Below are 14,085 nucleotides of genomic sequence, written 5' to 3'. Positions count from 1 at the left end.
GGTTGGAAGAGGAACTGTTGAGGGAGAAAGGAGAGCTGTGGTTGACTGTAAAGGTCCACCCATACGCGAACACACACACATGCACGCAGGCAGGCAGGCAGGCAGCGCGGTGAAGCAGCCCAGCTGGCGTTGCCCCGGTGGAGGTGAGGAGGTCAGGAACATTACCCTCCATTTGGACTGCCATGTCCAACATGACCCACCTGCTCCTTTATTTATGAAGTTAGTCATACGACATTTGGCTTCCATCACAGCTGACAGTGTAACCCCACCCCCCACCCCCCCAACACACACACACACACCTAAAACCAATGTTGTAGTGCGTGATGTCCCTTGTTACCATGCCAACACCACCCCCCCCTCCCCCCTCCACCATGCCCTCGTCCACACAGCCACACATGACCCAGAGAGTACACATCACCCCGGGCTTCTGGTGTCCATCACCTCCATGTCTCCCCTCCAGTGGGTCTCCATCACACGCTCTCCTCTCCCTCTCGCCTCGCCTCGCCCATGTCCTTGTTTCATTTGTCCCATCCATTTGTTTCTGTGTTGACAGTATCAGCTATAGCTGTGGGGTATTGGATTAGGTTTATATGTTGACACTACGGGGGGGGGGGGGGGGGGGGTACCCGATGGTGAAAGTCTAGCGAGGGACAACTCTTTAGAAGACCTGATCCTCTTAATGTCCCGTACAGCACACACACACACACACACAACACACACACACACACACAACACACACACACACACAACACACACACACACACAACACACACAACACACACACACACACACAGACATTAACACACACCCCCGTGGTGGACTTTCTCAGTCCATATATTTAGATATGTAATCCAGTGGGAAGGCAGCAGTGAATGGGCAGGCTCAAAGACCTCTGGCTGTGTGTACAATAAGGGGGACTTATTGAAACAAGGCTGGCACTGAGAGCTTGGCCCAGAGGATTTATTTGGAAAGCGGCAGGGTACCGGCTAACCTTTGATCAGCCCCCCTGTTACCCCCCCACCTACCCCTTCCTACCCACCTCTCCCCTCCTTCCACATGCCGCCGCCCTGTCACCCCCCCTCCCTTCTCCCTGGTTGCTACCCCCGCCCTCAGAGGAATGGTCTTCGTCTCCTGGCAACAGGACCAAGCCCATACCAACTCCTGGTACTGGGCTGGGAGAGACTGTTGCTGTCTCCACTACTACAACCACGACCAAGACATTCTTGTCCTGTCATTCTCTCGAATCGGCTGGCACTCTAAATACTTTGTCTGGCAACGTGCTGCATCAACCCTATCTTCAGCCCCAACATCGACCCTAACCCTACCTATCCTCTAAGCCACAGCCTCAATTTCAATCTCAACCCCGGTAATGAACCCTGTCACCCCCCCAGCTCCCCTGCCATTGGTACATGACCACATGGCCACAAAGAAGACCCCTCAAAAAGCCAGCCTTGTTTACACGGAACCAAACAAAGGCAGCATAACGGTGCCACGTGTGAGGTTAGCACGGGTTGTTCCGGAATCAGAGGTGTCCGCGTCAGTGTCGTTGCTAGCGTGTGTAGCCGAATGCTGGACGCATTCCCTCTCCCTTTTACACAGGCGTGATTGGGCTCCGTGGCTCAGCTCAACCGTCGTCTTAATGCCTGTCCAACAACGACAACCCCTCATTCCGTGTTGCTACCTTTTACACAGAACTGCGAGACGCCATGAAGGCCCAACATTCCTCCCCTTGAGCCGGCTGTGTAGGAGCGGCTCACTTCTCACCAGCACCATATCTCCCCCTCCTCTGCCCCCCCCCCCCCCCCCCCCGGCCCTGCCCTGCCCCGGGTCTGCCCCCTCCAGGAACGTACCCCCATCTTCTCCCTCTTCTCACACCAAGTCAATATCTGATACACATGCTGAAAGGCCCAGCCAAAATACAGTTACATTCCTCCCAGGCCACGTCAGAACACAGAAAGACGACCATGAGGACACTACACTGCACACAAGCCCCGCCGTTAAATAGGCACCGGAACCATACCTTTTTCCTGTCTTCTTTAGGATAATTAATTATACATTTGACGTATTTGAAGTGCTTTTATTTCCTCTCGGGGATATTTAATACCCACCCGTGTTGTTAGACATGAAACATAACACAGCACAGTGACAGGATTAGGGCGCAGTGGAACGCCCATATTTACAACCTCAAACTGTTCTGTAACTAATACTTACTTAATAAAGTGATTCATTGCTTTGGGCCTTTTCATTGACATCCGATCCAAAGCTACTAAGCGTTCACTCTTTGGATGAAAAACTGAACCCAGAAACATGGAGTTGACCATGATCCCTTAAATTTTATGGGATGTGATATTTATGATGGTTGCTATAGGTGATCTTGAGATGATTGTTTTTCGCTCGTGTTGCTGTCGTTGTGGTTGCTTTGTTTCTGTGATGTGTTTTGAATGTGTCTATACGTTCTGTACCACGAATTGCCTCTCGGAGGACTTAAAGGTTTTCTTAAGTCCTCCTATAGAGTCTACGTCTCTAAATGAGCAACAACACGAGAGGGGCCTCTCAGGGCCGTTATCAGTTTGTTCTCCTGGTGGATCTCTAGGGCAGGGGTGGGTTATTTGTTTTGGGAGCTGCCTGTGATCAACCTTAATCTCCTATTGAGAAACACGGCTCCTACTTCTCCCAGATCCCCTCTGTCTATCGGAGAAAGAAAAAAAACATTGCGCAAACTTGACCTTGTGGATCTTTCCCTCCGTCTGGGACGACCCAGAGAGGCTCAGCTCCAGTGACTGATACTCAGGAGGGGAGGGAGGGGAAGGGCCGGAGGAAAGACGCGCCGCTGTTGGAATGTTTCTCCAAAGAGAGGAGACAAAACCAGGGGTCGCCGGGGTCGAACCACTCTGCAAGCCCCAGCCCGGCAACCAAGATGAAAGTCAGAAGAGTCCGTCGGAATAATCCTGCAGAGTGCTCATGTGAGCGCGAGTGTGTATGTATAAGTGTGTGTGTGTGTGTGGGTCTTTTAGTTCATATCCATTAGACAAATGGACAGCTGACTTGCTGACGGAGGTTTGCGTGAGCTGGTGGGGTTGTACAGGGGAGGAGGGCTGGAGGGGAGGAGGGAGAGATCACCTTCCTCCTCCTTAAGGCTTATTTGGGTTATTTATGTCATGATGTCCCGATGAGCAAGTGGAACAGTTTCAACATGCCGTCTTTCAACTGTCACACCCATGCACACACAGACGCGCACACAGACGCACACAGACGCACACAGACGCACACAGACGCACACAGACGCACTCACTCAACTCCCAGTCGCTGCCCCCCCCCCCCCCCCCATCCTTACCAGTCAACATAGCTAGATAAACATGCTCGGTCATATAAAAGAGAAACTTTAAAGACTAATGGAGCTAAAAGCCCCAATGAAAAAGAACACTGAGCCAATAAATGTCATCTTTAAGAGGACCACGCAAACAAAGCCTCAAGGACAGTTTGGGAGTGTTTACACACCAGCACTTTAAAGGACACAAGTGTATATGGCGCAATATGGATTCCCTGAAACGCCCCTCCCCCCCCCCCATTTTAAAGCGCCCTGAGAGGATGAGCATGCTTGTTTATTTATCCCAGGGTTGTTTTTTCCCCCCCGGTGAAACGGCCACATACCAAAAGTGGTTTGTTCCCAAAGAGTTTCCTGACTTTTTGCTTTGACTTTTAGTGTGAGTCTTGATTTGAGAGAAAGAAAGAGAGGGAAAGAGAGGGAAAGAGAGTGAAAGAGAGGGAGAGAGAGGGAAAGAGAGGGCCGAAGGGAGGGCCGAAGAGAGAGAGAGAGAGAGAGAGAGAGAGAGAGAGAGAGAGAGAGAGAGAGAGAGAGAGAGAGAGAGAGAGAGAGAGAGAGAGAGAGAGAGAGAGAGAGAGAAAAAAGTGTCTGTCGGTGTGTGTGTGTGTGTGCGTGTTGGGGGGGTTCCTCACCTGTCACCTCAGCAGCACTTCTGTGGTCCACACAACTCTACTCTGATCCACTCTGTCTGGCTTCAATTACAAACACAGGAGAGAGAGAGAGAGAGAGACAGAGAGAGAGAGAGACACAGAGAGAGAGAGGGGGGGGAAAGGAGAGAGAGAGAGCGAAAGAGAAATGCGTGCTTGCGTGTACAAGGGACAGCGAGAGAGAGAGGCAAAACGGAGAGAAACGGTGAGAGAAAGAGAGAGGGGAACAAAAAGAGATGGAAACGGAGATAAGGGTAAAGAGAGAGTCTTGAACCGTTGTCTGCTTGACGCCCGCTGTCCCCGTCTCTCACTCGGAGCCGGGGCCTCTTCTGTCCCTCTCTCTCTCCGGCGGGGACTTCAAAGGGCAGCCCGCTCTCCCTCCTGCCGCCCCCAGCCGAAGGGAAGACCACCGGGGGAAGGATGGAGAGGAGCAGGGGGGAACAGAGAGGAGCGGAGCGACAGGAGAGAGCGATGGCAGGCCCAGATTGGATCGTCCGGGCCGCTTTTGAAGTGAATAAAGGCAGAATTCAGCTCCGAAGGCCATTGATATGAGATCAGATGGTGTGTGTGAGAGTGTGTGTGTATGGAGCGGGGGGGGTGGTGGAGGTGGGAAGGGGGGGGGGGGGGGGGTTGGGTTATGGTTTAGTGGGGCATTGTGGGGGGGGGGGGTTATTTCACCACGTCCACGAACGAACACGCCAGCCCGAAGTTGGAGCTGGGAGGGGGGGGGGGGGGGGTGGAAAACTGGCGAAGCACCCCGTCGACGACAGGGGTTCGACAGCTCGCGGCCGGACGGAGGGAGGGGCGTGGGGGCTGAGGCGGCCTTCCCCATTCTACTCGGCGGTGCCATGACAACGCCGCGAAACGTTTCCTAAGTGGACGGCGGGCAGCGCTTTTCGCACGCACGGTAAATATTATGGACCAATATGGAATATTAGGGCCCTCCACCGTCACTCCAACCACTTTCCGTCTCCTGGTAGCACGTCTGTGCCGCCCGGCACTCCAGCTCCGCGGTGTTCCAGCCTCCTGCGGCTTCTCTCCAGCCTTCCATCCTTCTCTCCATCCGTCCCCTCCTGCCCTCCTTCCTTCCTCCCGCACGCCGCCGTGAAGACGTCCTTTGTGTATGTGTTCTCCGCTGAAGAGGGTTTTCCAGGAGTGACGGCGGGGGGGGGGGGGGGGGGGGGGAAGGAGGGGAGGAAGAAAAGTCCAGCGCCACGCTGGGAAGCGTCAACAGTTGTGAGGTGGCGCTTGTAAAACGCTCGTAAAACAAGGCATCGGGTCTTATGGCTCCACCTCTCTGCCAGACCTGAACCCTGCACTAAACTAAGACCACAGTGAACATCATAATACTATAAGTATTACGTATATAGGTATAGAAGTACATATCCTGTAATATGCACATCAAATACCATAATAGCATGTCAAACCTAACCCGCAAACTACTATTCACAATAGTAGTAATCTAAGTAGCCTTCACCTGTAGAATATCTGTAACCTGTTAAGTACGTTTATGGGGCAAAATGATCATTTTCAAGTGTTGGGCGGAGAGGGAAGGGGTTTTATACTGTACAAGTACGATACTGTCTCTCCTCTTCTCTTCTCTTCTCTCGCCTTCCCTTCTCCCCTCCCATCCCCTCCCCTCTCGTCTCCTCTCCTCCCAAAGATTCAAATTCATGCTACACCCCTCATTCACAACAAGTGCCCACACAATGACGCCCTTCTTTGGATGAAAGGGGTGTTTTTGAGAGGGGGGGTCTAGGGGCAGGGGGTAAGGGTGGGTACGGGTACAGGACAAGGAGATGACAGTTAGTCAACTGCTTGTGTGTCATGTCTTTGTGAAGTGAACCAGAGGGCCACTGAGCGACACAGAGTCTCAGACTGTGTGACCCAACACTTTGAATGTGGATTGGGTTTCACTGGAAGACTCCCGCCGAGCGAGCTGAAAAAGAGGGAGAGAATGTGTTTGAGAGGGGGAGAGAGAGAGAGAGAGAGAGAGAGAGTGAGAGAGAGAGAGAGAGAGAGAGAGAGAGAGAGAGAGAGAGAGAGAGAGAGAGAGAGAGAGACAGAGACAGAGAGAGAGAGATGGAGGGAGAGAGAGAGGGATAGATAAAGAGAGAGAGAAGGGTAGAGAGAGGGATCGAGAGAAGGAGAGAGAGAGATATAGAGAGATATAGGGAGAGAGAGAGATATAGAGATATAGAGAGAGAGATATAGAGATAATGCTAAATGTCAGGTTCGTTTTTCTTTTCCGCTGCAAAGGAACACGGATGTTTTCCTCCACCACCGCACCGATAGGGGCAGCGGCGGGGCAGACTCAGATTTGCTCACCTAATCAGAAACAGTCGGATTAATCATTCCCTAATGCAGCCCTCTCTAACGCCACTGTTTACACTGAGGAGGGAGCGAGTTTACAAGAGGGGGTCGGCGGGATACAGTGTCAAAGAAACGCTTTGGGTGTGGGGGCAGCGGCGAGTAATGGCCGCAGTTTAGCCTCGGATAAACGAGTGCGTGTCTGCCGTTCAGAGGGGGATGTACACAGTCTGGAAAGGGAAGGAGGGTTAAAAGCTTTCCCCCAGCTGGAAAACCGAGCCAGGGGTCAGCCGTCACGACCTGCAGCAGCCTGCCCCTGATGTGAGCGCAGATACAAACTCCTCGCATTGGTAAAAAGGAGGCCCGGGCCAAATATACAAGGCCAACATTATTGCCGTCCGTCTTGCTCCCCCCCCCCCCCCCCCCTCTCTCTCTCCCACCGCTAAACAATGTCCGCATTCAGAGTTTTTAAAAAGCAATATCAGTCACATATGAGTGAGGAAAACGCTGAGAGACATTCCGTCCCCCGGTCCGCCGGCAAATTCATTTTTCTTTCCTCCGTCTAGCGGCATCGCGGCATATCAGACGATCGGACTTATCTGGGAGTTATCGTGGCATTCCTCAGCGTCTGTGCGTGTTGTTTTAAAACGGCGGGCTGAGGGGGGACAGTCTGAGGGCTGCTTGTTGATTTTGCACCAGTGGTGCATATTCATATTTTTAGAGTGACTACTTCGATTTAGGAGGTGAAGCCTCAGGGTTTGGTCACTTCAGAGGCTATTTTAATCAACTGGGTAAACGTGCTGGAACAAACTGCTCTTTGTCGAGAACATGACAGTCTGTGAAAATTTTTTAATAATAACTCCACAGAGGGTTGAGTGAAAGGGTGAGAAAATGCCTGACTCGACTATGTGTGTGTGTGTGTGTGTGTGGTTTGGGTGTGTTTGTGTGCGTGTACCACCCCTGTCTGTGTGTCCAAACGTGTGGGAAAGTCATGTCCAACGACCACTGTGTGTTGCACCTTAATCCTCAACACTTCTCCCTGTTGAATTATAATCCCATTTTCCAGCTCAGTGTGACTTCCTCTCTCGACAGTATTCTTAATTAAAATGGCCGAGAGTCAGAGAGTCAGAGGAATTAGCACATATCACTGTTAATACCCTTCTAACTGAGCGCCAGCTAAGCTAATAGCTGCTATTATCAACCCCCAAACAAGTCCTGGCTGACAGGCGCTAGTCTGGAGGAGATTGTCAGCAACATTTTCCCGTGTTAATAACTTGACCTCTAGGGAAAAGGGTTGTGCTGTGTGTAGCGTAAATGTCTGTTAGCTTTCTGTTTCAGGAGCCTGTAATCACCATGAGGAATGTGAGAAGCTTGCGGCTCCCTGAACGGGATGGATTCCATACAACCAATAAAACACCGAGACATAGTGTGTGTATGTTCATCTAATCCCTGTGTGCAGAGTCTCTCTGTCTATGTCATTGTTTTAGATGGTGTTAATATAGTGTGTGTACGTGTGAGCGAGTGGGGTGTGTTGTGCGTGTGTGTGTGTGTGTGTGTGTGTGCCCATGCACGTTTGTGTTTCTGCCTCTCCGTTCTAATCAGGTCTCTCACTCAGTCACGTATTAAGGTTTACCTACAGAACGAGAAAGCCCACCTCCAGGCCCACTGACACAGTGTGTGTGTGTGTGTGATGGTTAAACATTCTCTAACCAGGTCTGGAGTGCTGATGGAATGTCTGGCTTATCTACCCACAGGGGAGGGAAAAGAAGCCTGTGGGTGGGCTACGTGCCAGAAGGGAGAATACTGGTCATTCTGTGGAGAAAAAAGAAAATGTTCATTGTATCAGATAGAGGTGGTATTGGAATTCCTACAGTTGCTCTGCAAACGTACAGAATCCGATTGATTCATGGACGGCTACCTTGAATGGATTCTTTGGCAGTTAGTCACAGCTTTTTGGCCGAATATCACATGGGATTCTCTTTTGCAGGCGTAACATTGACCCTGATTCACATTGAAGCACACACCCACACACACACGCGTGCACGCACACACATAACACCCGCACACACACACACGCACGCACACACACACACACACACACCCTACTCATACCACTGTGTCTCCTTCCGTAACGAAACAGTAGTCTCAGTGTTCCAGTCTGTGTAAATCGAGTCTTTTTAACCTTATTTATGGGCAACAGGTCAACCAATTACCAGTGTGAATACATCAGCTGTCACCACACACTGGGGTGCAGTACAAGACAGGGGAACTACAGGAGTCAAGAGCCAGCCAGCAAGACAGGCATGGAAAAAGGTAGACAGATGGATGGACCAAGAGACAGACAGACACACAGACAAACAGACAGACAGACACAGACTCCCAGGCAGGAAGGCAAACAGGTAAACAGACTGACAGACCCCCCTCTATGGGCAGAGATGAGATGGTGGGGTGGGTAAGGAGTACACGTGTGTCCTGAGAGAGCGTTCAGTCCACCGGCGTGTTCCGAGTCAGTCCAGCAGCTTCTCCCTCCCTGATCAGAGACAGGCCGATACGACGCCCAGCATCCTCCAGGGCGGAGCCCCGAGACAACAGCACACTTTAGGGCCTGCTGAGATAGAGGCCCCTGCTGCCGTTCCGCTCTGCTATCAGCTCGCTGGTGAGAGGGGGAGGAGGGAGGGGAGGGAGGGAGTGAGTGGGGGAGGAGGAGGGGGGGGAAGAAGAAGAAAGGGTCATTTCTCATGCTCCGGGGCAGCTCGACAGCTAAAAGCCCCGAAAAGGACCGCGGCAGAATCCAGGTGCAGAGTAGATTAAATAAACAAGATAGAGAGTGCATTTCAGGAACTGACCGCTTAAACTACGTATGTGTTTATAACGTTTGAACAGCCAGGTGTAATGCTAAACCAAACCTTTTAACCCGGGCCTGCTGGTTGCTGGCTGGACACTATACAGTCTCCAGACCTCAGGACCAGCCACCCCCCACCATGCCCTGGGTCTGGACCCGCCATGCCCTGGGTCTGGACCCGCCATGCCCTGGGTCTGGACCCGCCATGCCCTGGGTCTGGACCCGCCATGCCCTGGGTCTGGACCCACCATGCCCTGGGTCTAGACCAGTGGTTCTCAATCCTGGTCCTCGGGACCCCCTGCCCTGCATGTTTTAGATGTTTCCCTGCTCCAACACAATTCTATTCAAATGAATGGTCGTGGTCTAGACCCACCATGCCCTTGGTCTGGACCCACCAGCACTCTGGGTCTGCTTAGTACTGTGTTTAAATCAGACCTCATGGCTCATAGTTCCACTTCACTCCAACCCAGCCTTATCCCCAGTCCTAGCCGTAGCCCTGGCCCTAGACCCCGCCCTCGCCCTACTCCCAGTTTTAGCCCTCGCCCTAGCCTTAGCCCTAGCCCTAGCCCTAGCCTTAGTCCTAGTCCTAGTCCTAGCCCTAGTCCTAGTCCTAGTCCTAGTCCTAGTCCTAGTCCTAGTCCTAGCCCTAGCCCTAGCCCTAGCCCTAGCCCTAGCCCTAGCCCTAGCCCTAGCCCTAGTCCTAGCCCTAGTCCTAGTCCTTGCCCAATTCTCCTTTTCCATCTTCCCATTTTCCCCTGGAAGTGCGTGTTCTTTCATACACGTCACTATCACAGCACTGCTCCATCTGTCACACAGCAGGGAGCTTTTTCATCTTTTTCGCCCCCAAGATTCCTGCCTTTCTCCAAGACCTCCCCCCCCCACCCTCACCCCTAGATATAAGATTCCTGCCTCCCTCCAGGACCTCCCCCGCTCCCCCCCCCCCATAGAAGATTCCTCCCCCTCTCCCAGACCTCCCCCTCTCGCGGCTGCCTTCCCCCTTTAAACTCAGAGACTTCAGAGATCTAATAACTAAAGTCCCCCTGCTGTTGCTGTAGCTCTGAAGAGGCCGGGATGATGGGAGCTGGAGGGACACAGGATCTCTCCGTAGGTCAACACGTGCATGCACGGTCGCACACACTCACACGTGCGCAGACAAGCATGTGTGTAGGCAAGCAGACGTGCACACACAGCACAAAACACACACATACACATTTCCCACAAGGCTCAGAAGGGGCAACACCACGGAGTCTTTGTCTCCGGAGGGTTCTGGAAAGGTCAAAGGGGAGCCAGAGCTCTGAGGCTAGGGGTGACTGTGCCAGTCAATACTTCCCTAAATAAACTTACCCCATAGAAATGACACGGGACATTTTACGAAGCAGGATGTTGCCTTTGCACGATAGTTAACCACTACACTGTAAATAAATATCCATTCCCTTTTTGTTGACTCAGTAGTGTTGTCTCTCATGGTGCTGAGTTCTGTTTCCACGATACAGAACGTAAACTCAAAACAGAAATATACTTGCCTCAGCTCTTGAGGCTAAACCGCGTATCTGGGACGTCTCTTATCAAGATGATACTCCGAGGACATTTTCAAACCCTTCACCGACCCAAACATCCCTTCCACCCACGCCCAGGCCCTCAGGAGCCCCTTAGGTCGACTCCAAACAGGAAGTGAGAGGATGTGGGGATGGGATGGGACGGTTCCCCTGTCACTTGTCAGTATTTGGCTTGGACTGTTAGCTCGTCCCCGCTCTGGGGTCGGAGAAAAGCCATTCCATTCACGTCCCCCTCTTGGTGCTCCCTGTCCACCTCAGACCCAGGCTCACAGAGGAACCGCCGGAACCGCACTCGCGTCCGAAAAACACTCACGCAGAACCAGTCACAGAGGAACGTTCTCCAGACCCGCCAACTCAAGGGGCTGGGACAGGAGTCCAGGGTTCCTGTGTTTGTGGTCTTCTCTCCCTCGCTCCCTTCCGTTTCCTGTCCAGCCTACAGTCATCACACGAGAGATTGCTTTGGTTGTAGTTAGTGTATCCCCCATACTCTGCCTCCCTGACTACCTTCCTGCGTGAATTCTCTCGCTCTCTTTTTTTCCCCTCTCTTTCCTGTGTTCGGTGGTACAAGATGCATGAACCGGCCTTTATGCGAGGCGGGCTCAGCTGTGTGATTGAAATTGACAGACGTTGAATAATGTTATACATTCCGGCGGTTTCCGGGTCTGGCCGCTCAGATCAAACGCGACATTAATTCTGTGTTTTCCAGCGTCTCAAACCTCCCAGTTGATTTTTATCACGACACCTCAATGAGAGCTCTGTGTTTATCTGGCTGTACCCCCGGCCCCCCGGCCCCCGTCACTCCCATTCCCTGACAGACTGAGGGTGGAGGGGGGGACGGTGTTTGGGCTAGGTGCTAAACACCGAGCCACGCTTCCTGTTGGCTCCCATGCCCAGGATGTGTTCGACAGGAAAACGAATGGAGGGGAAACCAACGTTAAAGGATGGAGGGAGGGGTGGAGAGATGGAGGGGTGGAGAGATAGAGAGATTGGGGAGATGGAGGGCTTAAGAGGTGGAGAGATGGAGAGGTGGAGAGGTGGAGGGGTGGAGATGTGGAGAGGTGGGAACTTGTGTGCAAGCGCTGGTTTCTGGGTCGAGTTGGGGTTTGGCTGCGTGAGTTGAACCGTCCTGGAGAGAGAGAGAGCGAAAGTGAGATCGAGAGGGAGAGAGAGAGAGAGAGAGAGAGAGAGAGAGAGAGAGAGGATGGGAAAGCAGAAGCCATACTGTAAATCTGGAAGTGAACCTTGGACTCACAGGGCTTCAGTTGTGTGACTGCATGAATAAGATGCACCCAATGAGAGACGGGCCTGTGTTTGCTTGTGAGAGTGAGTAAGCGCTCAAGCGTGTGTTTGTGTTGTGTGTGTGTGTGTTCATAGTGTGTGTGTGTGTGTGTGTGAGAGAGAGAGAGAGAGAGAGAGAGAGAGAGAGAGAGAGAGAGGGATAGAGAGAGCCACGTGAATGAAGGACAGTCTTCTCTGTTCTCTGTGTGTGTGAGCAGCGAGACCCTACCCATGCCCACAGAACAGACGGGCCAACAGAGAGGGAGAGAGGGGCAGCTGGGACTCTCACACAAAGACGCACACTGGAGACTGTTGCTCACTGTTGCCCTTCTGTCGTCTGAAGAGAGGGAGTCTGTCTGCGCTAAGGGAGGGGAAGGATGTTCTGGGGGGGAGGAGAGGATAGGAAGAGAAGAGAGGTTGTGGAGGGGAGGGGAGGGGAGGGGAGGAGAAGATAGCTTGCGGTCACATTGCCTTTCGTGCCAAGCCATGCTCCAAATGTGGACTGGACTGGGAGCCCGTTCTGGATGAGGAGTTGTGGAACACTAATGTATGAACGAGGCTTCTGGAATCAGGTGGGCCTTGGGTCAGCCAAAGGATCCAGGTCCGGTAGAGACATCATGAATCCCATTAACTGTCTCACTGTGTGATTAGAATCCATAATAAAAAAAATACCCCCTTGTAATTCGCATGATATACACATTGGAGCTTTGGATAAAACAAAAGTCTATTGCTTCCCCGTGAGATATAAATAATCCTTGACGACGGTTCAAAGAAAAGGGAGAGCACGAGTAAAGCAAGATGAACATGAAGAAACTGCTTTTGCAACTTCTGTCTTTGAATTTAGGGTGAGATATAAATAATCCTTGACGACGGTTCAAAGAAAAGGGAGAGCACGAGTAAAGCAAGATGAACATGAAGAAACTGCTTTTGCAACTTCTGTCTTTGAATTTAGGGGAATGACATTAACTTCAAAAAGTCCATCGACCATAAATTGAAAACGACAACGCCCACACGACAACCAAAACGTAATAAACATGAAAGACCAGAGCCTGAATCGAGTTGAATTTTCATATGCAAGTGATTGCTTCATATGTTTATCATTTCCTCCTCGGAAACCGATTATATCACACAAAACCCAAAGAAGCCTGGAGAGATAATTCCTATCCACTACGCCTCTTCTCTCTCCTCCTCCTCTTCTCTCCTCTCCTCTCATCCTTTCTTTTTGCCCTGTTGGTTATTGTTGTTTCTTCATGAGCGGAGGCAGGAAGGAAAGACGGTGGCGTCTGTGTTTTCATTTTTCAAAGGCTGCGACGGTTTCCATGCCGAGTGAGAGAGGGAGGGAGCGAGCCGAGACGTGTAATTAGAGCGAGAGATCTGAGGAGCCGTGCCGAGGTCCGTGTCTGGGGACCTGAGGAACATCACACGGTCCGAGGGAGGGAGGGCCAGACCAGGCCACAGCGCTGGAGAGTGTGGGAGTGAGAAGACCCCCACACACACACACACACACACACACACACTCTCACTATCATACTAAATCTTCACATTTATCCCTCGGAAAATCTCTGTTTTAAACTGAAAGTTGCGTTGTGGAGGAGCGATCTGAATATGAAACGTAACTTTCCCTCAGATAGGAATGATTAGTGTACAGATTTTCCATTAAATCTCTCTTTAGCCATACTTGTGAAGAAAACATTTTTCGTTGACAAGCCAAATTCCTTCCTGAATCCAAGGCTTGCACCTACTTCTGGCCTGTAAGAGAACTGCGCCCAGCCCCAGGTTGTGTGTTTGGAGAGGGTGTTGAGTACTGTGAAGTGAGGAGATTGAATACAGTTTTTCACAATTGCTAAAACAAATTTCTTGAAACAGTCACCCACTTTCTCAAAACTGTAAACACAAACCTTATCTTCAAGCACTATTTACAAAACCTCTGAATCCTCTTGCAAAATGAAACTTTCGCCTCAAAACAGATTTACCTGTGCTCAAAATCAAACACTGCATAAACAAAGTGATCAAAATTATATACATTATCAAGCAGTCAGTAAACAATACACCAAAAAATAGAAAACACATTGTTCAAAAGCAAAACATATAGTTCTCAGGGAGAACTACATTTTTACGTAATCTCAA

The sequence above is a fragment of the Osmerus mordax genome, chromosome 15 (genome assembly GCF_038355195.1).
Source record: "Osmerus mordax isolate fOsmMor3 chromosome 15, fOsmMor3.pri, whole genome shotgun sequence".
Taxonomy (NCBI): Eukaryota; Metazoa; Chordata; class Actinopteri; order Osmeriformes; family Osmeridae; genus Osmerus; species Osmerus mordax.
Note: the sequence above shows the minus strand (reverse complement) of the source record.